The sequence below is a fragment of the Chelonoidis abingdonii genome, chromosome 5 (genome assembly GCF_003597395.2).
Source record: "Chelonoidis abingdonii isolate Lonesome George chromosome 5, CheloAbing_2.0, whole genome shotgun sequence".
In the NCBI taxonomy this organism is placed as follows: Eukaryota; Metazoa; Chordata; order Testudines; family Testudinidae; genus Chelonoidis; species Chelonoidis abingdonii.
In genome coordinates this window covers 70,517,171-70,528,870 of record NC_133773.1, presented here as the reverse complement: position 1 = coordinate 70,528,870, position 11,700 = coordinate 70,517,171, and positions in this window count along the sequence as shown.

Genomic DNA, 11,700 nt, shown 5'->3' with positions numbered 1-11,700 from the left:
GCTAATCCTAAAAAGAAACACATGCAAATATATTTTGAAGTGTCACAGTTTTTCAGTTTATGCCTATTCCTAAATGAGGCTTTAACTTGCACCAGTAACTCTTTGGGTTAAATGGCTAGGATGATAACACTTTTTTAAAATCTAATATATGGCAAATTACTATCATGTATTTAAACTGCTGCCTCCAGAAGTTTGAGCGGACTCTGAAGTGCATGCGATCATGGTTTTGAAAACTGTGTTCATTTTTAGATACCAATGACAGCACACAGCTATTGCTGTTAATCAGTATATACCCTCTGGGGATAATAAAAAACATGTTTGCGTCCTCATCTCGCCAGCAGTTTTGGGCATTAAAGGCTACTTTGGGCTTTTAACTGTAACCTTGTAAAGGTAAGAAAGAGAACCTTATGTCGCTTACCATAACTTTCTTATTTTTTCCATTTACTTATGTTTTTTTTCTTCTTAACCCGCGCTTAATTTGTGCCAGGGTTCAGCCCTGCCACCTCTAGGCTTGCCATGCCAATTATGAAAGTACAAAAAAAATATTGCTTGAGCCCTGCATCTAATTTCTTGAGCCCAGACAACTCTTTCATTACAAATTAAGTACTGTCCTTAACTTTCTTGGCATTCAGAGGCATGAACTGACTTTGCAGGGTTTTTTAAAATCAGATTGTGGAAGCTGACCCTTCGTGTAGCTTAGTATGAAAGTTATTAGTTTCAGCAAATCACGCTCTCTGCCTGACTACAAATTCTTTTCTTCCTCCTGTTCTAAAATCCTGCTGGATCTGTGGTGATTGTGTCCTGCCTGATAGTGTGATGTGATATATCCTGCTGTTTTGGAGGGAAGCTTTGTCTAGAATGCTTTAAAAAGAGTGCAAGTCGGAGGAGTGTAATTTCAATCTGTCTTTGTGTTTTTCTATAGTACCCATTGCTGTGATATCTAAATCAGAGGTTCTCAATTTTTTTCAGTTGTGCACCACAACTTAATAGAGAGAAACTATCTCATAGAACACCAAACTGGACCCTGGCAACACTCCACATGTAAAAGTGACATGCAGGCACCTCTGACCCCTCCTGGGTTCTTCACCAAGCCAGATCAGAGGATTGAGGCCATTAAGAGTGTGTATTGTTTAATTAAAAAAATTGTATACATCACTGGAAGGGAAAAATTAGAAACCAAATATTATAAACTGCAATTTAAGCATGAAAATTCATTTGTGGCTTTGGGCTGGTCTACACCACAAAGGAAGGTTGGCTTAACTATATTGCTCAAAGGTGTGAAAAATGTCATGCCCTGTGCACTGTAATTAAGCCAGTCTAAACCTTTGTGTGCACACCACTAGCTACTACCTCTTGGAGAGACGGCTTTTCTACAGCAAGGAAAGAACCCCTTCCATTACTATAGTGTCTACACCTTGGCTCTTAAAGCAGTGAAGCTGCAGCGTTTCTAGTGTAGATATATCCTAAAGCTCCTATTTTGTGTAATGCTATTAATATGTCAGGGTAATAAGAAATCAAGCAAGATGAGTATTAGCATTTGCAATTTTGCTTCAACTCTTACTTTTAAAGGCTCATTAATTTTCATTCAAACATTTACTTAGAGTGATTAACATACTTTTAAAATTTGAGCCTTTCTTTCCTACGTGTGTGAGTGAGAAGGAATTTCTGTATCTCATCCTAACACATCACAATCTACTCTGCAGGATGGTCCTCACTGGCTGCATAAATATACTGAAGCACGGTGAAGCCTATTCTAAGGTGACCTGTCCAAGGGATCAACACAGCTGATTGCTTTATATGCTTTTTGTTTCCTTATAAAAGTGGAGCCAATATGTGCTCAGTAAACTTGAGGAATCTTTGGGCAGTCTCCTAAAACTGGAGTTACCTAAGAATGGTGGTTTTATTGTAAACTGTATAATGCATTTACAGTTCACATACGGTTTGTAATAGTGAGTGTGGTCCTGAGCCATTGAAAGCTCACTAAGCATCCAGGCTACGTAAATCTTTGGATTCTCAATCAGGGATGACATTTACAAAATGTTGATGTGCCCTAGACTCTTAAATTAAGTCTAATAATTTACAGTAAATACACCTGATCATTTGTTAATAAATGCTCTGTGCCTTGAAAACATAAAGGAAATGTTAAAGGAACAGCATCAGGTAATCTAGGGCCAGAAATTTGTCTCCACAGTGTGGACATTTATGGGGATGTGCCAACTGTCTAGCCTTTGTGGTTGCAGAAATACATGACTATGTAGTCCTCAAGGAAGCCTGGCTTACAGGAGAGAAAGGGGACAACAGGCTTCTGAACTACAGCCCCCATAAGGCAACAAATTTTTCCAGTTTGGGTCAAACTGACCCAAAATGGAAAATAGATTTTGGGGACTGGGGGAGGAGGAAGAGGACAGACTATTCTAAAAATTATCCTGTGAAAAATTTCAATTTTGTGAAAACTGCATTTTCTATCAGAAAATCATTGTGATGAAAAATTCACAACCATCTCTAATGATGCAAAATAATTCCATTTTAAACACTGAGACATTGTTTCAATGTGTCCAACACATTTTATGTCAAATGGCAAAACAAAACCATTTTGACCCAGAACAATGAATGACTGAATGGGCTTTTTATTCACATTTTCACATTTTATTCACATCTTTCACTGGAGATTAAGCTCTGCCTCTGAAAAAATAAAAATCAACCCAAGAATGGAGGGATGTAAAGGGGAGGAGGGTGAGATGGCATTGCAAGGGGGAGAGAAAGGAGAATGAGAAGGAATCCCTAAGATACTATGGGCACTTTACAATCAGGGAGCACTTCAGTGTGGCCTCAGGGCAGCTATATGTGGGTACCCATCACCATTGTTCCAGCAACTCTCCAGTCAGAGAGTACCACCTGAGGCAGCATTACTCAGAGGTGCTGGGGAGATTCTAGAACCCCTCCCTTCTTACCAGCTCTGTGCCACCTGTCGCCACCCAACCCATCATCAAGCCTGCTCCCCAGCACCCATTCCTTGTGTGCACAGGCCCAGCCCATGCCATCTTGCATAACTCCTATTCTGAAGGAGTGGGACCAGGGACAGTTGCATCTGTGAGGAACAAGGTATGAGAGACTGATCTGCTCTCTGTAGCAGCTCAGGGAAAGCCTCAAGTGCAGGCTGAGTTCAGAGTGATGTGGTGCTAGGAGTCGGCAGGAGAGGCCAGGGAGCATCTCCATGCCCATTTGGAGGAGCAGAGGTAGAAGTTCTTCTGGTGATGGGCTGAGGTCACAGCCCTGATTCTGGGCCAAGCTGCAGCCTCCAGCTCCCAGGACAGTCTGAAGGACGAATCCTCTAACTTGTAGAGTGTTAGTTTGTAGTTGTTACTCGTTAGTTCTGTTTCTCTTTTGTTACTTGGGGGCCGGGCCTATAATAGTCTTGTTCTATGCTGGCTCCCAATCATATATAGTATGCATTTGCATGTGTCACTTTAGGCATCAATCATAACACAACTGTGCTTTGCTTAGCATCTTTACTCCTTCTGCTTTTTTTGAGAGGGGGGAAGAGCTGGGGGCTCCTCATCATCACTCCTTTGACATTCTAAATAAGTTATTCTGGAGTCAATAATTACTCCTTGTCAACAAACTTTTTTTTGTTTTAGAGGAAACTGTTTTCCAAAACAACAAAGGGGATTTTTTTAAAAAAAAGTCTACTCCTTCCCTGGGGCCAGTGGGAAGGCTTGTGTATTCCAGTAACTCTGAGGGCTATAGTGACGGGAGTTTCAACTCCTGTAAAGTCACCCAAGGTGGACAGATCAAAGCGTAGAGAGCTGATAAGTAATCTCCTGGCTCTCCTGAGTAGAAGTTGAATGCTAGGCCAACCACTGAGCCTTATGAATGGGTTAATTTACAAAAACATAACAAGGTAACCATTTCAACCAATAGCATAACTTCTATTCTTATTTTGTGGGCTAGGTTAGAGCGACAGAACAAATGGGCCAAAAAATCTTCCTATTTCCCCCTCCCCGCTTTAGGATCCACAGAAACATTCCAGGAATACACGCTACTCATCTACGGAGTGGCTTTTTTACTGAAACCAGAGCCAGACCAGATGAAAGAGAAGTTATGAAAAATGTACATGTTTAATTGTTTTGTGAACATGAAACCTATATAACAAACCAACCAAACATGAGGTAAAAATTGTTGCTGGTTTCACAGTATTTGTGAAGAAAAGGCACTTTTCCTCACAACATTACTCTGCAACTCCTTTGCATTAAACACAGCACCACATACAGCCACAATAAATGATTAATAAATGTGGTGCAAAAGAGCTTGATGTTTTCATGGTACTCAGACACAGAATGCTACCATTGCCTCTTTCTAAAATAGCAGAGTTCCAGTTGATCATCATTGCTTGTTTCTTTTAGTGCCATGGCAGTTTGAGTGACTTTTACAGCTCTGCAAGTGGTTCTCTGCAGCATGCCACACATCCTTAAAGTAGCCACAGAGCTTCCTGGCCATTGACAACAGCGTTGCATGTCTGGATCCCCCTCCAGATATTCTCTCACACAGGGCCGGCCTTAGGCTGATTTGCCCAATTCCCCTGAATCGGTCCCCGCGCCTGACGGGGCCCCGCGCTGGCCGGCTGTCTCCGGAAGCAGCTCTGCGTCCCCTGGAAGCAGCAGCTATTGCTGCTAGGCAACCAGAGACGCCGACTGCTGACCAGCTGAGGCAGAGCCTGCCGCTGAGTGTTGCAGGTCAGGAGGGGGAGGGGGAGGGGAAAGGGGGGAGAAGGCACACGTGCTTGCAGCCTTTCTCCCGTCCCCTCCCCCCAGCACTCACCTGGAGGAGACGCTGACAGGCTGAGGCAGAGCCAGCCACTGGGTGTTGCAGGTCAGGAGGTGGGGGGAGGGGGCACACATGTGCTTGCAGCCTTCCTCCTGTCCCCTCCCCTTCCCTTCCCCCCCACCCCCCAGCACTCACCTGGAGGAGACACCAAGGGAGCTTCTGGTCTGGTGGGAGACAGGAATCTCTGCAGTGACCTCACTCACCTGAACAGCTGCTGGGCCTTCCAACAGTGAGTGTTTGACCCTGTTTGTAAGATTGGGTTGGTTTTGTCGTTTTCAGGGTGTTGCTGTTTGAGGGTGAGTTTGTGCCTGTCTGGGTCTGTTTCAGAACTAAAGCTGGGATCATGTAATGTAACCCAGGAAAAAAGCCCCCGGCTGGTACTTACTGCTGTGAACTCCAGGTGAGAGAGAGAGGGAAGTTTGGAGGAGGAAATCACATACAGCAAGAGGGGAGAATGAGGAAGGTCTGCAATATGGCACGGCAGGCTGAGACTTTTATCTCCCCCCCATCTCCCTACAGAAGGGGAAACTGAGGCACGGCATGATCTAATTCCCTTTCCAAATTATTTTGCAAAGGAAGGGACTGGGGCTCCTATCAAACCAGTTCCCATCAACTCTGTTTTCCCTGCTGCAAAACCGCTGTAGGGGCTGAAAATTTCCATTAAACTATGGCTCCTTCATTTGCCCTGCAACAATAAAATAGACCGGCTTGGGCGGGGGGAGTGGTCGGAAAACAGGGGTGAATTTAGCAGAGGGTTGAGGGGTCCACTTGAAATCCCACCTGATGCAGCCACACAGAATCACTAGCAGTGCTGGGGAGAGGCGAGGATTGGAAGCAGGTGGCCTGGGCACATTGCCCTCAGTCCTGGGCTCTGGGATGGACGAGGCTGGGTGGTGGGTTCAGTCTAGTCTTCCAGCCTGCTGTTCTCACTGGGGTTTGTGGTTTTCATCTGGCTCCACCGAAAAGATCAAACAAGCCCAGTAGAAAAGGGGAGTGAGAGAGGCAGGAAGGAGTTTGTAAGGGTTTAAGTGGCCCATCAGCAAAAGAGTAAAACCAGAGTTTGACTGGGTTTCCCCCCAGCCACCACGCCTACAAACACTGGGGAAGGGGCAGCTCCATCCCCCATGGAGGCTATGGTGAGGGGCATCAGGGGAGGAAGGAAGCCACATGGCAGTCCATTCCCGCCCAGCACTCCCCTCCAGCCGCCAAACTCTGTCCCAAAGCCTGATGCTGAAGGTACTGAGGGTCAAGAATGCTTTTATATGATAATAAAGATGTGAGTGATTTAGATCCAAAACAGGAAGGCAGCTTCAACTCTGCTGACCAGATGGAAATATCTGATGATCCTGCAACTTGGCCAGAATACATTAGCCAGCGTATCAGGGAGTATTTTAGTACAAGGGCCGCCTAAAATTACTATAAAAGATTTCCCTAAAATAAGATTGGAAACACTTTTCAAAGTTTCACAGCAAAAGGAAACTTCAAATGGTGAAACTGTACCTCATCCATGGGTGATATACTCAGTGTCAGCTGACAAGATCTTTTGTTATTACTGTAATGATTTTGTGCAATAATGTGACAAGTTCATTAGCATCTATGGTTTAATGACTGGTCTAATATTCATACGAGAGTGTCGCAGCAGAAACTCAAAAGGACATTTACAAGCCACGCTTAGTTTGCTGCGACCTTCAAGCAAAGGTTATTGCTGAAAAAACCATTGACTCAATACAACAAAAACTTATTGACAAAAAGCAAAACGCTGGTAATCAGTTTTTGAGAGACTAGTTGCTGTCGTTCAGTTGCTAGCAGAAACAAGGTTACTCACCTTTGTAACTGTTGTTTTTCGAGATGTGTTGCTCATATCCATTCCAGTAGGTGTGCGCGCGCCATGTGCACGTTCGTCGGGAGAACTTTTACCCTAGCAACACTTGGTGGGCCGGCAGGCGCGCCCCTGGAGTGGTGCCGCCATGGCCGCCTGATATATATCCCTGCTGGCCCAACCGCTCCTCAGTTCCTTCTTGCCGGCTATACTCGCGACAGAGGGGAAGAGGAGCGGGTGTTGTGGATGGATATGAGCAACACATCTCGAAGAACAACAGTTACAAAGGTGAGTAACCTTGTTTTCTTCTTCGAGTGCTTGCTCATATCCATTCCAGTAGGTGATTCCCGAGCCTTACCTAGGCGGGTGGGGTCGGAGTGAGACTTGCGGAAAGCAAGACCGCTGTACCGAAAGGCGTCGTCGTCTCGAGATTGGTCAACCAGCACATAGTGTGATGTAAAAGTGTGCACGAACGACCAAGGTAGCCGCTGGCATATTTGTCTTGGATGGGGACTTGGCCAGGAAAGCAGCCGAAGAGCTCTTGAGCCCGAGTAGAATGTGGCGGTGATCTGGGCCAAGCGGGACATGAGCCAATTCGTTAACGTCCGGATACACGATGTTACCCTGATGAATCCGCTGTGAAGTTACAGGGAGACCTTTCATACTCTCTGCCACCGCTATGAATAACTGGGGCGAGCGTCTGAAGTCTTTAGTCCTGCTGATGTTAGAATGCCAGGGCCCGGCGGACATCTAAGGTGTGCAGCTGCTGGTCACGGCGGCATGTTTGCTGCGCTCAGGAAGAAGACCGGCAAGGAAAATATCTTGATTAAGATGGAATGGTGAGACAACCTTCGGAAGGAAGGCATGGGTGTGGTCGGAGCTGCACCTTATCTTTGTGAAGATGGTGTAAGGCTGGGTCTTACCGACCACGCTACGGAGCTCGGATATCGCGTTGGGGGCAAGAAACCAAGGCCGTAGATAGACCATATCCGGTAAGGACGGTCTCCATGAAGACACGATAAATACGTACAGCGAGCAGACGTATGCTCACCGAACTCAACAAGGGGGCCCCACGAGTCCTACGCAGAGTACCCACGATAAGAATTTCACAATGCCACACATAGGGGAAACAAGCGCGAGGCATTACACCGAGGAAGCGGAATTGAGTGACGTCTCTTGCTCAATCCTTTCAAGTAGCAACCGTGGAAAACTAACTGAGGTGTCGCGGAAACGGTGCGAAGACTCTGTCTAGGGGTATCCCACGGACTAATCTCAGGGGATGGAAGGTGAATGATTGCGCACGCCTAGATGGACCACACGCAAGTCGGTAAGAGCAGGGCTATGGCCGCCCCTCGCCCCCTTCTGAGATAAGGAGAAGTAGTCCAGGAACTACAGAGACTGAGAACGGCAGTAGGGACGCAATTGGAAACTCCCGTGCAGAGCGAATGAGTGACATAATCTGCTTCCAGCTCTTCTGCGCGAGAATGAATGTAGGCCCGCAGTAGAGAGGGTTGTTCACTGCACACCTAATAAGGTACTTGTATGAACGCCTCCGTCGGGGGACGCGCACTGTGCTTCCAGCACTCCAGTTCGAAGCCAGACAGGAGCCACCGCACCGTGGCAGGAGAGTTGTAGGTGACGGAAGGTCTGGGGTTTGACGAAGCCTGCCGAAGTCCAGGTGGTGTTAAAGGAGTCGCGGGTCAGCAGGGCGGTAGTGATCGTGGAGGTGCCAGGGACAGGTCGCACAGCAGCATGGGTGTACCAATACCGTCCGCCGGAGCCATGCCGGAGCACGATCCACGGAAGTCCAGCTTTTGGGCCTTGTTTCTGCCGTTAGCTAGAGCAGACCCTGTGGGACTACCGGAAACAGGTGGATAAACGCACAATCAGCAGTGACGACCCCCTCGTTCGCTAGTAATAGAGGAATACGGCGTCCGAGGAGGGAGCCCGGTGGAGCAGCCCTGCAGGGAGCGAACATCTGAAACACTTCCTGTATACTCAGGGCATGTCGAAAGCGCGAAATAGGTCTATCTGGGCGGGAAGAAGCCCACTTCGGAAAACAGAAAAACAGAACATAACCGGGCGACGGATTGGGAACATTTCCTGATTTGTTGGTCAGGAACGATCGGCTCAGGCGGTGCGCAGGATCGAGTATTCCGGACCTCCGGGAGGAAGGAGCTAATCAAGTCCGTATGACTGCGACGTGGGCCTATAACCAAAGTCCAATTTCAGAGCCCTCCATTTGGCGAAGGGAGAAAGAATCAAAATGTATCTCACTTGGCCTGGGTGGTATAATACAATGGAGCCAGTGGATTGCTTTTGTCCGTGAGAAAAATGGCAACTCATGCAGAGGCCCTTGTATTGCTCTTAAGCGAAATGCGCGGGCTATGCCAACACGGACCGCGCCTTGCAAGCTGCGCGACAGTAGATGTTTCGAGAGAGTGGAGTCTCTGATTTAAGGGATCCGGAAGGAGAACCGTGGGTCTGGCAGATGGCCGAGTGCGAGGGCGCCGCCGGAAGCCCACCAGAGAGGAAAGCATTCGTCGTCACGGATAACGAGGGTTGTGGTGTAGAATGGAAACCTGGCCGACCGAGCGCCACACTATGTGTGCCAGGGCCCAGCATCCGCAGTTGAGGGAGGCCGATACTGGATGTGATGGTACCGAGAAACTATCAGTCCAGGGCAATCCCTGCGTGGCCGAAAGACTGAAAGGCGAGCCAAGAGTTGGCAGATGGGGGTTTTGTTGCATGCGTAGTCCACGTCGTGCATTCCGTCACAAAGTGTGCCGCACGCAGCCGTCGTCTGGGAGGCCGCAGGACGTTGTGGCAGGGCAGTCGCGCTTAGCGGGCGAAGGCATTAGGAGCCCTCGAACGAGAAGAGCCTTAGTGCTCCTGCAACCGTTTGAAGCGACGGCAATATGCTGGCCCTCGAATATGCGTTCAGCCATCTCGAGCTGCCACACGTGCTCCTATAATTCTATTTGCTGCGTCTGGAGCAGGATGGACTTTGTCGAGAGTTCGATGATAACAGATCACGTGTCTGATATTGTGGATGTGGATAGCCTAGACGAGGAAGAGAGGCAGGATCTTTGATGAGGCGGTGGTTTTTTACGTGCCCCGTCACCGTGGGCCCATCGCCAAAGCGCCCTCCAGAATCACAGCCAGTCGTCCGAGGTAGGGAAAGACATGAATGTGACGACGACGGAGGTAGGGACAACGTGCGTAACTACTGACAATACACCTTTGGAGAAGGCAGAAACGCGAGGAGTGCTGAGCGAGAGGGCCGAAGGCAGAACTGAAGGGTAGTGAGCGACGGTTGTCAGGGAGAAACGAAGAAATAACGCGTACGCGTGCGAAGTGCGGCTACTGATAGAAGATGACGAAATAAGGGAGCGGTCCACCTCAGTGAGATAGAAGTACAGTCTAGTCGTACCAAAATCTCCGCGATCAAGGAAGACGAATAGAAAATGTCTCCCAAGGCATACCATGCGAACGTATGAGCTTCCTCGATATAGCTTGTTTAGCAAGCTCAGAGCAGGTTAAGAATGAAACTCGGTGAGAGAGGCCCGCCTTCGTCGACTCTGTGCGAAATACTAGGAAGTATACCTTGGAATGGTTAACCCTCTAAGGCCTCTCATTGCGATCTCTCATGGGAATCCTCCTCTATGCTCCCAATGCTAGAGGAGTATTGATACTTCACTATAGGAGGAGGTGATGCGCGTAGAGAGGGGGCTCACGTTTGAGAGAGGGTACACGAAGGACGCGAGATGGGTGGAGAGGGTTCCGCACAAACATAAGCTGCAAGACTCGGCTTAGCCACCTGTCCGAGAGCGACACTTTCTCTCTTGGATGCCAGAGAGGACCCAGCAGGTCTGAATGATAGCTGGAGCACAAGGCAAGTGGAAGGGTAACGCAAGACAGCAGGCGTTGGAAAATGAGAGACGGAAGATTCCGTGGGTAGAGAAAATCCGAGGTAGCGGTGATACATACGCAGCCCGCTACCGTTCAAAATAACAGGTTTCGTGCCGCTAGTTGGTTCTGGTCTGGGACCGGATGATACTCCGTTACCTCATGCTCCAAGGATAAGGAAATGAGAAAAGCCCCTCTTGCAGGCCGCAGATCTAGTGGCCGTCTATCCTTAATCACGGTCTGCCTCTGCGCTTGGAGAATGTTCCTGTCTCGGTCGATTGGGGGTGGGGTTAGAACGCGCGGGGCGGGACGGAAGGGCCATCGTGGAGTGTCTCGCCGGTGTGTGGCATCTGGCGCCAGGAGTCGCATTATTCACAGCGATTTGTCTTTACAGACTTCGGAGGCGGGGTCTGTCTCTAGAAGAGAATGATGAGCCCTGCCGTCTAAAGGGAGGTCCGTATGCGTGTCGGACCTCGGCGGTAAGCCGGATGCTTGCAAGCACAGACATGCGCCTTATAGTGACTCCTCTTGAGTGTCTAAGAGTTCTAGCCTGCGAGGGTCGCACTGCAACTACGGGCAAAGAGGACCTGAAGGGTAGAGTCCTCGCGCCATTGTCAACAACTATCCTATTGGTTACACCACTCGGGATTAGTATACTGGGCCATAGGGGAGCAGTCCGAGACTCTTAGAATGTGTAATCCCAGAATTCGCGCGGTGCGCGGGGTAGAGACGCGTAAGTAAAAAATAGCTACACTATGCCTCAATCACGAAAAGTCAAGTCTACAAAGTGAGTGGACGTGCTCTGGATGCAAGGATAGCCTACAGGAGCGAAACTGTATTGGATTAATGAGCCTATGCGACTTCTCGCACGTTATGCGAAGACCACCACAGCACAGAGTATAATTCCTATCCTAGCCTCAGGAGGTCTAGCGCACAACCTTGCCATCTCTATGACGTCTGTGGCGTCGCAGCGGAGCCTTAGGTGAACCATCGCCGCTCTCGCTCACAAGAGATCTGACTGTACTCTAGACCACCAATAGATCGCATCAAGGCAGAGGTGAACATACAGGTATTGTGTACCGTGGACGGACCTGTATTGCGGACATGCCTCACTAACTCCTTTTTGCACCTGTGGGTGGCACCGAAGA